At 35.4% G+C, this 16,630-nt stretch overlaps 1 non-coding gene and 1 pseudogene across 1 annotated transcript; one reads left to right on the forward strand and one right to left on the reverse strand.

Annotated features, from left to right (window-relative positions):
• Positions 1-5,088: 5,088 nt before the first annotated feature.
• LOC103288799 (dematin-like) overlaps positions 5,089-16,630 on the forward strand; it is a 62,301-nt pseudogene continuing 50,759 nt past the window's right edge.
• On the reverse strand, positions 5,957-6,063 carry LOC114232621 (U6 spliceosomal RNA). Its single transcript, XR_003618703.2, has one exon. It is a non-coding gene; the product is annotated as a U6 spliceosomal RNA (small nuclear RNA).

The raw sequence follows: 16,630 nt of genomic DNA on the forward strand, positions 1-16,630 counted from the left end.
GAACAATGTCCAATAAATTCAATGGTCACTAAGGAACCCACTCTTGACCCTCTCTGTCTGCATTCCTCTTTATCTTTGTACACAGTTAGGTGACCAAATACATTAAACTGTATTTTCTAACCTCATAATACACCAAACTCCTGTCTAGTCTTATCTAACTAAAAATGGTTAAAGCTGATTGACAAGTATAGCAATGCAAATGTTATGCAAACCCTACACCTTTACAAACATTAGAAATGGCTGTGCAAATGTGTAACTTGTATTAACTACTAAATCCTTAGGTTTAATCAACTGTACTTGAGTTGAAGAATACCTAAGTCCTGAAATTTGCACAGTCTGTAGACTATTAAACTACACAATTTTCAGTGAATGGATTAATCTACTTACAAAAATGTTTTTCTCTCATAAAACTAGATTATGCAGAAAGAAGATTAGGTTTGTGGGCAGTAGCAATAATTTTAAATTGAACCCAGAGGCATGGAAAACAATAGGTGAGTTTGGTAGTACAAGGACAAATGAAAATGATCATAGTGATTATTTACATATTTTATCTTGTTTTAGAATGATACTTTGTCAGGATGTGTTAGCTTATTAAAATGCATTTAAACAAAGAAAAATAGAAAATCAAAGCAATAAAATAATAATGGCACAGGAAAATGTTTTTAGTTTTTTGCACTGTTGAATAACAGGGAAAGTGGAGTGGTTAAGGTAGCTATGCTACTGAGATATGTATTATACCAGTATATTGGTGGCATCAGCAGGGGAAGAAACAGCCCTCCTGCATTCTCCAATAGCTCACAAGTTTTGGTCTGGGCAAATGTCTTTTCTTCAGTACATAAAGATAGAGTTTTATAAAGAGATAGTGTCAAGAACCCTTCTAATTTAATCTCATATAAAAATGTGCAGCTTGAAGTGTCTACAAAAGAAAGATTATTTTAATAAGCACAAAATAATATATGTAGAGAAACACAACCATTTTCTGCAAAATTGATAACCATTATATATTTGGAAGAATAACAAATGAAGAAAAGTAGCCCTAACCGGTTTGACTCAGTGGATAGAGCATCAGCCTGCAGACTCAAGGGTCCCAGGTTCGATTCTGGTCAAGGGTATGTACCTTGGTTGAGGGCACATACCCAGTAGGGAGTGTGCAGGAGGCAGCTGATCGATGTTTCTCTTTCATCGATGTTTCTAACACTCTATCCCTCTCCCTTCCTCTCTGTAAAAAAAATAAATAAAATATATATTTTTTAAAAGAAGAAAAGTAGGTAAAAATTACAAAAGATGGTCAAATAAATCTACATTAAAATGGTAAATAAAATTATAACATGTTCAACTTTATACAGAAGTAAATAGAAAAAATAGATTAAAGATTATCTATCTACCACATTAAGTAAAATACCCTAAAGAAATCTGAGAGTCTAAAATTAATGCCTAGGTCTGAATATAATCACATGGGATCTTAGCCAAGTAGGGAAGTTGTTTTCACAAACATCTTTTCTCATTTCCCCTTTTTCTGGAAATAAAATCTAAATATAATTGCATATTCTCTTTTTCCCTTTCCTTCTTTCCTGTTAAAAACTCCTCTCCTGATCATTATTTCATCCTAGTGTTTATCCTTCCTTTTACCTTTGTTCTCATTACAGACAGACTCTGAGGAAAGTGACTAAAAATGCAGTGTGTGTGTGGCGGGGAGGGGAGGGTTGGTAACTTATAGGTATAATTTCTTTCTGGATAAAACTATTAAGTATTGAGAAAATTAGGTGGAGACCTTGGAATCTCTTCTCTGGGCTTCTCTCTTCTTCAGAGATTATTAAAATCTTGTCCTCACAATGGGAAAAACATCTTCCTGCTGTCTCTGTAACAAATGAATCCCCTTTATTCTTCAAAACTTTTCATTAAATAGAAAGTGAACTCTGAGTAGAGGCTCTCTTCATATACTTGATGTGAAGAGAGACACTTACAAAAATAATGACAATTTTGTGTGTCACATTCTATAAAAAAAATGCCAAAATGTGTATTTAATAAACTTTGGTTATTAAAAATGTATAGTTTTAATTATGACTCTCAACTTTGTTGTTCTTTAATAAACATTTATCAGCCAAACAAATATTAATAGAACATTTATTTTAAAATTTACGGAATGATATATACTAATACAATGGAAACTTCAAAATGAATTATACACTTCAGAAAATGTTTTTAAACAGCCTTTAATTTTTATTCTAAATGAAGAAAATATAACATTTATAAAATTTGAGTAAAAAAATTCAAAACTGCCAGGTTTTGGGGATTTATGTGCACAACGTTATTTTGCTTTATTTCTAGTCTTTAATTCTAGGTGATAGATTTAATTTGGATAACTGTTTCTAAAACAAAAATATAAAGTAAGGCAAAGTTTAATATTTTACTTAAATCACAAAGTAATTTAATAATAAATTTATTTTGAGAACTGCATTAATTAAAATAGATTTCTTTGACTAGTTTTCTAGACTATTTACCATTTTAATGTAGATTTATTTGACCATCTTTTGTAATTTTTTACCTACTTACAGAAACAATCATTGTTACTACATGTTTCACAGGGAGACGAGAGGTAAATTTTTCCTTCCCTACGTATGGGTACCAATGACAAAATTAACAACGCAGAATTACAGAGAGATAATCATTGATATAAAGCTATAGAAAATGATGAGGAAAGAAAAGTTTGATTACCGGTAAGAACAGGTTTTGTTGTTTCTTTTTCATTTCTTTATTAAAAAGCCTAACACTTATTCATTGTCTTAATGATTACATACATGTCAACTGGGAAGATTTCTACATGGTGCTAAACAAAAACTACCATAAAGTTACAGAAAAGGCACAACACAAAACCATATTTCAAATGTGCCTGGTACCTTTCAAGGGAATAGATTACATACCACGCCTTAGAGCTACATAAATTAAATACCAGACACCTTCCATATATTCTCAGATGCTTTGACTTCTGGTTATTACATCATCTGCCTTCAAGGTGGAAGCAGAGATGCTTAGGAGGAGCTTTGAATCATGTAATTAGAGGAGTCCTGGGCAACTTTGTGGGTCAGCAAAACAATATGAAGTGTCTCCTGCTCTCTAGAGATCAGAGGTCATTTGATGTTTTCATAATTTTAGCTAAAAAATGTCCTTGTCATTAGAATCAGAGTTTATACTTTTCAATCCACTGGCAAACAATGCACTAAAATATGTGAGAACATTTATCAAATTGAGCATGATCCTAGAGTGACCCCTTTTAAGGAAGCTTTCTTCAAGGCATTTATAACCAAGGTCATTATCAGATTACCCATGACTCAGGGTATTATATCAATATTGAACTTCTAGAAAATTCTGATGACTTGGGGGCAGAGGTTGAGTCCTCCATGTGCTCATTAAACAAAGCGACAGTGACCCCTCCAACTCCTCTCTCTACTTGGCACACTACTGTGCCATTTTCCCTCATCTCGCCTTCAGTGAGCTGCAACAAATGCCACAGAGCGGGAGGGACAAATGAGCCAAGAATGAACCCTGGAAAAATAAGGCCCATTTCTTCCCGATATCAACATATTTTTCTCCTGTGGTTAAACTATAAAATTGCATGGGTGTCTGTGTCTCACGAGGTTTTACCCATACAGCTGCAAGGCAGAAGTCAAATAGAGAAAGATAATCTCCTTCCATCAGTTTCTTCCCACTCCCAACGACACACACACACACACACACACACACACACACACACACACACACACACGCATGTGGGCATATACATGCTTAACTCCAGCCACATTCCTATTCTCTAGTGATTTTTCCTTTGCTCACTCCCACTTTATCCCCTTGGTCTTTCCTATGGAGAGGAAAAATTATCTGATGAACTAACTCAGAAAAAGGAGATCTAACATTGCCTAATGCTATTCATATTTGCATTTTAAAAGAGTGTCTAAGGAGAGTTAAGTATTAGTTTTTTTCTCAGAGGCTAGCAAAAAAATCTGAATTACTATATGAGGCACTTACTATATGAAAGACAGTGAGGATATAACAGAGAGCTAAAGGGATATACGTGTTGCCCCCATGATGCTTTTAGTAATATTCCAAAAATGGGATATGGAAATATATCACAAACCATCTACTACACATGAGACAAAAACTTCAAAAGAGAGTGTTTACGGTATTATGGGGCTGAATCAGGTAGAACTTGGAAACCTAGCCAAAAATGTGAAGACTGGGATGAAATCTTTAACAAATCATAAAAGATGAGTATTTAAAATGCTTGTAGCTCGTGGACTTCAAAAAAGGTGTTTATGGTGAGGTTCAGTGTAAAGGAGGGTTTTGTACCAAATTAGGTCAGGGACCTGACCATACAGTACCTCTATAGGGAAGGTGGCCCCGTGGATTGTTCACCCACACCAAGGCAGTTTTGAAAGTGCAAGGGGTTCCTACTACTAACAACAGGCATAGTTGAGTTGCCAGTTACCAAGTAACTGGAGACCTATGGTCATCCTATCATATGCCATCTTTCATAATGGGCTTTACCCAAAAGGCAATGAAGAGTCCCTGACATTTGTTAGCAGAAAGGAAACAGCTTTGAGCTTGTTTGATTCTCTGCCTGAACAGTGGAGGGGAATTGATAGGAGGGGGACTACAGTAGCAGCCACATAATGTATAATGGCACTTAGTCGAGAGTGAGGGTATTAAAGCTGGTGGGAAGTAGTGGAAAGGAATAAAAAAAGTAACAAGGATACCTCCTAGGCTCCTGTCTTATAACTGGATAGGTGGTAATAACATTCATTAAAAAAGGAGACAGAAAAGAAACAGCTTTAGGCTGCGGTCAAGAGTAGGAAGAGGAGGTCTAGTTTCACTTAATTCTATGGAGTTTAGAATGCGTTTGAGAGAAAAAATCACGTAAAATGAGTTAAACATAAAAAGTGTTTCACAGATGAGAGTCAGAGTTGGAGATATAAATCTTTGAGTCATATGCATATCAATGGTAATTGAAGCATGCCCACGGATATTGCCTAGAGAGAGTTTAAACTGAGGAAGATAGGAGAGAAAAGATGAAACCTTAAGGTTTGAAAATAGATGGCACAGGAGAATGAAACTGCAAAAGAGGCTGAAAAAAGAAGTTGCCTACGTGGTACAGGACAACTAGGAGAGGATGATGCTGTGGAAGCTGAGGTAAGAAAGTAGTTGGGAGAGGAAACTACAGTGAAGACAAATGACATAGGTCAAATAAGGCAAGGGCTGAAAAATGATATTTGAGTTATTAAAATGGAGGGTTGGGGCATGGATTTAATAGCAGATTTCCCCAGGTAGAGTCCCACCTCCTTCACTTACTACTTGGTCCTAAAGTAAGCCATCTAAACTGTCTTTGCCTTGGTTTTCTCATTTGTAAAATGGGGAAAGTGATAATCTTACTCAAAGGGCTGTTTTAAAAACCGCTTAGCAAAGTGTGCTCTGTGGACAGGAGTGGATTCCAGGGACCCTTCAGAAGATTTCTGAGATCAAAACTACTTTCGTAATAATATTAAAACCTTTTTTTTTTCTTTTTTCATTGTGTTGACTTGCACAAGCCAAGGTAGTAGCACTAAAATAAATCTTCATTGTATTTTTCTCTACAATACACTTGAAGTTTTAGAAAAGCCAATTTCATTTAATAATGCCATCAAATGAAATGTAAGAAATATTAATTGTATTACATTTTGATCTTTAATATTATAAAATGAAATGTGTAAACACTGACAAGACCCACATATCTCAGTGAACCAATAGTTTTCAAATGCATGATGTTCCAAAATTCTACATGGTTAAGAGTATCCATTCAATGTGCAAAATATTCCAGTGGATTCAAATGTAACAGACTATGAAAAATGTATTGATATAATTTCAGACTCAACATTGAAATAACCTTTAGGTTATTAATATAGTCTTCCGTTTTTCTTTTTTTATTTTAAATATGGAACATTTCACTAATTTGCATGTCATCCTTGCACAGGTGCCATGCTAATCTTCTCTGTATTGTTCCAATTTTAGTGTATGTGCAGCTGAAGTGAGCACCGATTTTTCAAATAGATATCTAAATGAGGCTAGAATTTTTCATATGCTTCATTGAAAACATTACATCACAACAGACCGAATGCAAAAGAAAATATAGAGTTTAGCTGATTCTATTAAATCAAGCATTAAAAAGTCTTGACAAATATAAAACAATTCTCCTCTTTTCACTATGTTGTGTTTGTGGTGAAAAATTGCTTAATTTTCATTAAAAATACGTTAGGTTGCAATGACTTTATCATTGTTGTTGCTAAACAAATAAATATTTAAACTGTTTCATTTTTAAATATGAAAAACATTAATAGGAAAAGTCTACAGCACTTTGAGATCTTTAATAAGAGTATAAATGGTCTCTGACAAAAAAGCTTGAGGATTTTAGGTTTTGAGGATAAAAAAAGGTAATTCATAATGTATGAGTTAATTCTTGTTAAGTACTTAGAACACTGTCTCAAAATTCTATGTGTTTATAAATAGAGACAGAAATTTATAAATGGATATATAGAAAAGTAGATGACAAATGGAGAAAGATAGAAAAAGAGGGCGCATCTGTAATATTTTCAACAATAAAGATAATTTTTTTAAAAAGGAGATATAAAAAATATATGATTGGCAGATGGATAAAACGGTAAGTAGAGAGATAGATACACAATCATTGGCTAAACTAACAAAAGTGTTTTGGGTTTACATTGAAGATGGAATCTGGATTAAAGTATGTAGAAGAGAGATGAAGATATTTTGGAGATATAAACATTACCCATAGGCAAAGTGATTTTCTACCCCCTCCAGAGCATGATCCTGTATGAAAATCCTGACATGTTATTATCATGGGGATGTGACCTGATGCCTTTTATAAGGAGAAACAAGAGGGGAAAAACTCCATGAAAAAAAAAAACAACAAAAAAAAAAAACATGAAGGCTTGATAGAGTACTGTGATAGAGACAGAAACTTCAATGAAAATTCCTTATGATAGGTTAGTGCTTCAGAGAAGAAAAATACTGTGAAAAAAAAAAACAGAACATAGACATTTCACTTTAAAATAAATGCTCCTAATCTGATTTTCTCTGTGAGAGAAATCTGCTTCTTCTCTTTATCCTAACAGAGACCTTGAATGTGCCTGCTGTTTATAGCTAAAGAGAAAGCCTATAGAAAACAAGCCTCTTTCTCATATCTTTGAGTTAAAGGTTGATCTGAAAATCCATCAGTAGAACCTAAAGAAATGTGAAAACCTGTGAAAAGAAGATGGCTCATGATACATGAGAAATGCATTTATGAGGCAGTAGATTATATATAAATTATCTATTTGGCAGCCTGTAACTTAACACCTTCAGGTCTTCAAGGAGTAAGAGTGAGGAAAAGGAAAAGGACAGTGGTCCTTATTTTTTTTTTTATTAAAAAAGAAATCATTAGTCCTTGATAATATGGTGAAAGGTATAGACACTAACCCAAGAAAAACATGTACAGTTTTTTAGCATACATTTTCAGAGGACTATACTCCAGGCCTAAAGATCATCCATGTACAGGTTAAATAATCTGGGAATATCAGGAGCAAAAATAACTCTTCCTAGAACCATTCTTCATTAAGTTGCTCTAAATTTTAACACACCATAAGCAATCTCCTGATTGCCTGGCATATAGATGAGGTTGGATATCCGAATAAAACTGTAGCCAGGGAAAGAAGCTCTTGTTGGGACCAGCTCCCTCACTTCACATAAGTGGAGATTAAATTCTAGAGATGTTAAAAATCTTGCTCAGAGTTACAAAATCAATTAGAGAACTAGCTGCCCCTTCCAACACTCTAATCACCCCCCACAACCTCCTGAAGATAAAGAGTTGCATGTGCTCAACTTGGATAGAATATTAGTGCCACTACCTGGTTGGATTCCAAATTGAGGAACATACAAAACCAAAATCAGAAAACTATGTAGTAAGTGAAGGGAGATGCTTTATCTTTGGAAACTAAGAACACAACTATAGAGTAAAAGTTAGTGAAAGACAACTTTAATCGATTACACCTACAAGTTGTAGAAAACAACATATTAAAATGCACCACACCTGGGGGGTGAGGGCATGAATGGGTGTGGGGTGGGTGAGGGTAATGGTAAGAGATGTACACATATAATACCTCAATAAAATAAATAAATAAATAAATAAATAAAATGCACCACACAGTGGAGATACTTAATTGGGTTGGGTCAGTTATTCACAATTGCAATCATTCAATTACAAAATGCCCTTGTATCAGCCAAAGTCATGGAAAGAAAGAGATAGCACACAAAAGGAGTGATGGAGAGTTTACCTAAAGGGATATTTCCAATGTGTGGGAAGTGTTAAGGTAAACCAAGAAGGGATGGTGCAGAATACCAGGGCTTGCCACATGGAGAGCCACTGCACCCTTTGGGCCTGAAGGCGCAGACATTGTACAGGAATACGGCAGGGTTGGACGTGTAGAATCAATGTCCCGGCCTCACTCACCTTTCACCCTTCAATCTCCTGTCAGTGCCTTACATGGACAAACCAGAAGTCAGAAGGCAAGTGTGCCTATTGATTCAGCTCAAAATGATAAACACCATGATAGGTCTGGATGGATAACTGGGAGGATCTGGAAAATCTCTGGAACACATGGATGGCTCCTCAAGCTGTAGGAAACTCAGGGCCATTCCTTGAGGACACACCACGTTCTGTGCATAAGGCCACATACTTCTAGATCTTATATCTCTACAGGGAGTCCCTAAACAGAAGGGAGCAACTTACTCCCATATTCAATATCCACTAATGCAGATTTAGAAATCACCTGAAATTAGCAGGCTGTGGAAGGAATACAACAATCTCATGCACCTGGCAATCCTAGGAGATCCAAAAGGGCTTCCTAAGGGGCTGCTGCCCACAGATAGTGCTCAGCAATATAGTCTCCCAAGCGGTCCTCTAGGTGGGAGAACTGAACAAAGCAACTGATTGAGGAGAGAGGGGAAGAGTTTACCCACAAGATTTTTACTCTCTACTTCTCCCCAGAGGCCACCAGTGATTATTGACCTGTAGTTCCTTGGAATAGTTTTCAGCTAAGAATGCTAGAAGTTCAAGACCAACAAGGGAAAGCCTTTGGAAGCAGCTGACAGAACTAGAATACCTAGTTCTCACACTAAGCGAAAAGTTTGCCTAAAAAGTATCCAGCAGCCTAAAGGCAGCCAATAATGCCTGGGATAAAAGATGTAATGCAAGGAGCCACCTGACTCTGTGTTGGACTAAAACAGCCTGAATCCCATAGGCCCTATGTGCATTGTGCACATCCCTGTCCCTCCTAGCCCTTGCCCATTCTTGGGGAACACAATAAATCAGAATAGGAATGTAATCCTTATTGTTAGAATATCTCCAGCAAGAGGACAGAGCTCTCCAAATGTCGCATTAGACAAAGGGGGAAACTATTAGCCTGTTAGTGATTTGGTAACCTAAATGCCCAAGTGGCTACTGACATCACCCTTCAGGTTGTCAGTCATAAGAGGTGCATGAAAGAGGTTCATATTTCATTTCGCTTTGTAGTTCTGCTTTTAGTCAAAATAAATTTTGATATTCAACTGAAGCATAATCCCTCATTGCTTTTCTTACCTTAAACTTGAAAAACCTCAGTAAGTTGTGTAGACAGATGCTTAATGAAGCTTATATTTATAAAACAGTATTTTTCTTCACAGGACTATGGACTCTAATACATCTCTTCTAATTGGAATCAAGTCTCCTGACCAGAGCTCCTCTGGCCTTCTCTAAGCCATATGCTCAGAGTACACGGAAGCAATCCACTCTGCCAGCCGTGTCCTCATTATGCAAAATGTGTTATAGTTTGGACTGCATGGTTGACACGGATTATTCCAGTTTGGCAGAGATATGCCAACAAATGTGTAAATATGTGAGGTGAAATTAAAGAAGTGAAAGTGAGCTGGAGGGTGGAGCTATTCAAACACCTGAATTTTCAAAACAAAGACTATTATTTATCATTGTACAGTATTTGAGGTCAAGTCAAATTTAGGCCCCTTTGTATCTGACCCCAGTGTGCATATTCTTTATACTTTCCACACTATTTATCCTTGATATGTCTGAGAGAGGGCCTGGAATAATATGTGTAATCACATTAGTGTGGTTAAATCTTCATTTCCACATGAATTCTTATTGCTTAGAAACTTGCTCTTTTATATTTCAATTTGCTTTGGTTATTTCAGTTCATCCACAGTAGAGGGAATAATCTCTGACTCCAAAGTAAAAAATGGAGTCCAATTACTGGCCAAAAGTCAAAGCTGAATTTAAATCTGTTGGCTCCTTAGAATTTATTTGACTTTGACCTTTAGTTAATCCTTAGACTTCTGGTGCTAAGCAACACTAAGGATGACTGGCATCTTATTCTTATATTTAGCTATTTTATAAACATTTTGTAGCTGCTTCATAAGAAATTGCTTGCAAGTATAAGAAATATAAACAATAAAACCATAGCCAATTTTCTGGGTGAATTATTTTAAATGTTTAGAATGAGGGTGTAATTTCTTTTAGATTTTTTGATTGGATTCATTCTCCAGTTTGGAAGCACAATAAAGAATACAAGCTATTGACAGCATAACCTGAAAATCTAAGTGGTTTACAATAAAGTTTATTTCTCTACATCCATTGCTGGTCAGCTCCTGCTCTGCTCTACAGTATTCACTTCAGGACTCGGCCTCTGTTTAAGGTATTACTGCCTTTTGTTCCAGGAAAAAGTGAGAGTTGGGCAACTCACATGCTGGTTCTTAAAACTTTTAATTAGTCATGACATCTAATCATCATAAACATACCACATATCAATGCCCGAATTCAAAAGGGCAGGAAGAGAACTGCAAGTCACATGCCAGGGCCTGATGGCAATGGGGGAGGGGTGCATAATAATTTTGAAAGGAGGTAAAGAGAGTAATTTTAAACATTAATAAGATCTACTTAATTGTCTTAATATAATGATGAAGGCCTGGGAGGGGTGGGTGGAGTGTAGGAGGTCAATGGGAAAAAAGGGGACATTGGTAATACTTTCAACAATAAAGGTAAATTGAAAAAAATATCTACTTAATTGTCTTAAAGTTTGATGCACAGTGTTGTTTATTTAAATAAACTGTTGCTATCTCAGAGTAATATGATAATTTTCCCTTGATTTTTTTTTTCTTGATCTTAAACACAGATTGTCTTGTGCTATATACCCACTATATAACTCTCCAAGATTACCAATGCTTTCCATTGATAGTCAAATTAGGTAAAAAACAATATTACTTTCAATAGTTTTTTAAAAGTAACTATATTTACTAGTAAACCACATGACCTCAAACAAGTTATTTAATCTCTCTGTTTCCTCTCCAATAAAATGGGAATATCTCCTTATAGGTTTGATGTAAATATTAAACCATGTGTGAAATGCAGCTCTTAAAAGAAAGGAATACATATTACATGAGCTCACTTTATATTGGTTTATATATATTTATGTATCTAAACCTATATTTTTATTAATATTTACTAAATATACTCACAGAATATAACACTTATTTGTTCTCTCTCTATGTTAGCTTCTCTTTTAGTTATTTGGGATATATAAGTGAACAAAACAAGTAAAAGTTCCTGCCCATGGCCAGCCTGCATTTTGGAAAGGAAAGATAGAACTAATTAGAAAAAGGATATAGTGTGTTGGGCGTTAAGAAATTCCATGGGGGAAAAAATAGAGTAGGGCCAGAAAATAAAAAGTGGGGTGTGACACATGTTGCAAATTTAAATAGTATGGTCATGCAGGCCTCATTGGGAAGATGACTTTTGAGCAAAATTTATAAAGATAATAAGTACATGTAGCAATAAAATATCTTCTAGAACAAAGCTCAATACAGTGCATTAGTTAGCATGTATTTATTCACAGATGGACTGAAGGACATATACACATCTAGCCTCAAGAATTTTCTTTCACAGGGCTAAGCTGCCATAATGTTGAGCTGTACTGAATCTACAGACCTACTTCATGGCAGCTTAGAGGAAGAAAATTATATTCTCAATTAATCTTCCTACCTAATAAAATAGTAATATGCAAATTGACCACACCTTTGCTTCGCCCAACCCACGCCCACCACCCAAAGCCACGCCCACCAGCCAATCAGGCTGAGTATGCAAATTTCCCAACAAAGATGGCGGTTAATTTGCATACACTGAGGGAGGGAGGAGTGAAGACTGAAGACAACTTAGAAGGAAGAGGGAGGAAAAGCGGAAAGCAAGGTGGCTGCCAGAGGGAAAGCCCAGGTGGGGCGGAGCAGGGCGGAGTGGGGCGGGCGGCAGGGGCAGTGCACGCGGATGCAGTGGTCGCTTGCAGGATTCTTCCTGCAAATGGGCTACTAGTTAATATATAATGTCCTTACTGCAGCGAGAGAGCAGAATGTAGTAAATCTTACCAGAGAAGCACACTCCGGAGCATAATGCCATGGTAGGAGATGAGTGTGTCAGTTTCTTTGAGTTAATATTTAAAGAAGAAGCAATTGTGCCATGGTGTATGGGTGAATCCTACATCTCTGGCATTCTGAGTCTAAAAATCCCTTTAACAACACACATATGAGAGAAAAAGTAAAAGTAAGCATGGGCTCTGAACTTCATTAGGCAGCTTTCTTTCAGCCTTCAGTAGTCACGTTACACCACAGTGGATCCCAGAGTGAATTTTAAACTTACTGTGTTCCAGGAGCTGATCTAGACCCATGGGACAAAAAAATCACTAAGCATATTCCAATGCAGACTCCCAAACCCTCCACAGCCCACCTTAAACCTCACACTTCTCTTAGTGCTGAAATAGCCAACACTTTGTTTTACCCATTCCATCCCTCTCACCACTTGAAAAAAATAAAATGGCTGAATGATTGGGTGATCCCTGGGTGAGGGAGAAATTCACAGGCTGTATATTTGCATTCTTTCATCCTAAATATCTGGCTGAACATAACCACCAAGGAGTAAGTTAAGGTGGTACTTCAGAGGCTAACAGGAACAGGCAGTGTAACACTCAAAATTGATTTGCCCCCTGGGGGTCTAACTCTTCTGCAATGCTCATTAAAACTTAACTTAAATTTTTAAAGGGTTTAGAAAGCCCTTTAAAAACATTTTCCAGTGTGACCTCACTCCAACTGACTGTCCTGCTTGGTTAAACTTACTGGGGAGGGAATGGAATTTTTCTGCTGGGTTGCAAATGATTGTATAGACAAAGGGAATAGTTAAAATGATTTTACTTGTGATAAAATTGATTGAACAAGCATAGAGGTCCCAATTCTCTCTAATTAAGCTCTAAAATGGCTTCTGCATTCTCTTTTTGAAACCAAGGGGGAATTCCCTTGAAGTGAACCAATATTTCATATAGTCAAGTATTCATTAAAATAAGCAATAGGGAATGAGCACAGTATCCAATATCAAGAGGAAAACTGAAAAATGGAAAAGGGTAGATAAATAAATTAATAATCAAGGATTTTGGCAGTCTGACCAAATCGTCACCTGTTGTTCTTGTTTTTATAATTATTCCTCCTGTAATTTACTCAGCTGTGCCTATAATTCTCAAGTATGTACCAAGTTAATACAGAAGTTAAAGTTGTTAAGGTCAAGCTAACTGTTTGTTTTACTTACAACCATTTCAATAAAAATATATATATTTATTTTTTATAAGAAATTTAGCACTTTCTAAAAATAAAAAAGTAAATAACCATGCAATTGATTGTGCATTATATACAGTACCATATAATGTTTGCTTGTCTTTTTTTTCCTGGCACAAGTGGTGCATTCAATATAGTACTTCAATTCAAATTCTGGGAATTTATTTGTTAATATCAATCCACAGTTTTAGAAAGGATGCTTAAAGCAAATTAGAGCAAAGCCTTGTCTAAAAGAAAGCTTTTTCTGCATTTTAAAATCATTTTTATTTTTCAATTACAGTTGACATGAATTATTATATTAGTTTTAGTTGTACGCCCCAATGATTAGACATTGCATAACGTAGTAAGTGATCATCCAGATAAATCTTGCACCCATCTGACACTAAACATAGTTATTAGAATATTATTGACTATATTCCCTATGCTGTACTTTACATCCCCATGACTATTATTTTCTATGTGTATTAGTAATTAGAAAGAGACATATCAATTTGTTGTTTCACTTATGTATGCATCCATTGGTTGTTTTTTGTATGTGCCCCTGACCAGGGATAGAACCCACAAGCTTGGCTTACTGGGGTGATGCTCTGACCAACTGAGCTGCCTGGCCAAAACTCCCATGACTGTTCTGTAACCACCAATTTTAACCTCCTAATCCCTTCACCTTTTTCACCCATTCCCCCAATCCTCCTCCCATCTGGTGACCATCAAAATATTAAAATGAAGTTTTATAGGCAATTTGCTCTAAATGGAAATTTACTTGTTATTCTTCATTTAATTTATATTTAAATGTAAAAATATTTTACAATGTAAAATTTAGATGTAAATAGCCATTATATACTGAAAAAAATTATACACAAAGACATTCCCAACATCATATCAATTGAAGTATCTTATAAACAGTATTTACTCATCAAACTCAATAGGCACACAAACATATATCACACACACACACACACACACACACACACACACACACACTTTTTATGGGTATAACCATTAAAACAATAAACTTGTGGCATTGTGGTATTACACAGGGCACAAATCAATTCAGATTTAACTGCCTGACAAATATAAAATATTCCACATGAACAGGATTTGTTTCACCCAGAAGTTTATACTTTATCTGAACTTTGAGAATATATAGTGTAAGAGGCAAAACAAATTGTCTATAGTGATGCTTTACTCATAAGATAACACCTGGAAGGTTTTCCTACTCCTATCAGATGACAAATTAATACTTCAGTGGACTGAAACTTATGCTAAAATGGAAAGATGTATTAAATTTTGCTGTCTCTGATAAGGACATATAAGATACAACTTCATACAAAAAAAGAACATGTTCAATAAACATTCTTTACTCTCAATGAAAATAGAGGCATCCTATCATGTTTTCTAGTACCCAAATCAGCTAAACTGCAAGCTAAAACAATTTCTTGGAGATGAAAGGTTCTTATTTGCTGTACACCATGCTCCTAGCACTCCCTTTATTTTAGTTTTTTCATAATTTTCTATATTCTGTTTCACCAACTTTGTTCTCAGTAGCTTTGGTAACACCTGACAGCAGTTATTAACTAAACACCAATAATGTAAAAGTTAGGAGGCTACAGGGAGGCTTGACTTTTGAGGATCCAGTTTTCAACAGGAAAGGCAGAAAGAAAGACCGAAACAAATTTTGAAAGCTGTGTCCCACAAAGAACACAGCAGTTTTGAAAATTTCTGTCTTAACACCTATTGGAAGCAAAACTATACCTCATGCCAGTTCTCTCAAACAGAGCAAACAGCAGACAGAGACCTACGTCAAAGAAAGTGGCTTGGCCAGCATGAAGTATTTGACCTGTGGTGAAGCAATATGCTTAGTATTTTTCTCTTAGTTATATATTTTAAAGACATACAAAATATCACCTCTAAGAAGAAAAGATCACGTTTCAATTCTTTATATAATTAAGCAAAAAGACATGAAATAAACTGGCTTGAAAAGCATGATAATTGTTTCTCTAGCTTTTGGCTCTCTAGAGGTACATAGAATAAGGAGCAATTTATTTGAACTTCTTTACAAATATAGAATACTTAAATGTAAGAAGTATTTCTTTAAATGAAATATATGGTAGTGAAATGCTAAATCAGAGACAAATAAACCTGAAAAGCTGCAATAATCAGAGATATCTGACCATTAGTGTTTCCTTTTGTGCCATGAGTGAGGGCTCTAATTGTATATGCAGAATATGTGACAGAGACTAAGGTCTACCAATACTTGCTGGGTCAGTGAGAGGAGTGTTAACAATATGGGTGCCACTTCCAGAGAAATTAATGTATGGAAATTAGAGAAGTTGGTCTGAGTACAGGGTTAGCATGCCAATGAATAGAAAAAAGAATGACCTTCAAACACAGAAGGCAATGGTTTTAAACAAGGAGAACAGGATAATAGAAACAAGAAAATAATGATTCACAATTATTTTCTATTCACAAAAAGGAAATACTGAAATAAAATTGTTTAGATTAAAATAGAAAGAAAACTCCTATATCCAATTTTAGCCTCCCATTTGTTTCAAGGGAAAATAGATTGTGTTTCTCATCCTACATTTGACAAAGCCCACAGACAATTATACCTTAAAAATATTATTAAAATAACATCAGACTCTATATTTTATTATCTATATCATTATCATATATCATGGATAGATATCTCAACTTTTCTTAAGATTAATGATACTCTATTAAATGATACTCTTCCTATTTTTGGAATGACTCACAAGTAACTTTTAAATATAATTTATAACAGAGAAATGTTAAAAACACAACACAATCATTGCCATACAATTTATAGAGAAATGTAAATACCACACAAGTTATTCACTTTCTGCTGTTTTGTGTATTCATTACAGTGCAGAAAACAGCTGCCTCCACATGC

The sequence above is a fragment of the Eptesicus fuscus genome, chromosome 4, assembly GCF_027574615.1.
Source record: "Eptesicus fuscus isolate TK198812 chromosome 4, DD_ASM_mEF_20220401, whole genome shotgun sequence".
Lineage (NCBI taxonomy): Eukaryota > Metazoa > Chordata > Mammalia > Chiroptera > Vespertilionidae > Eptesicus > Eptesicus fuscus.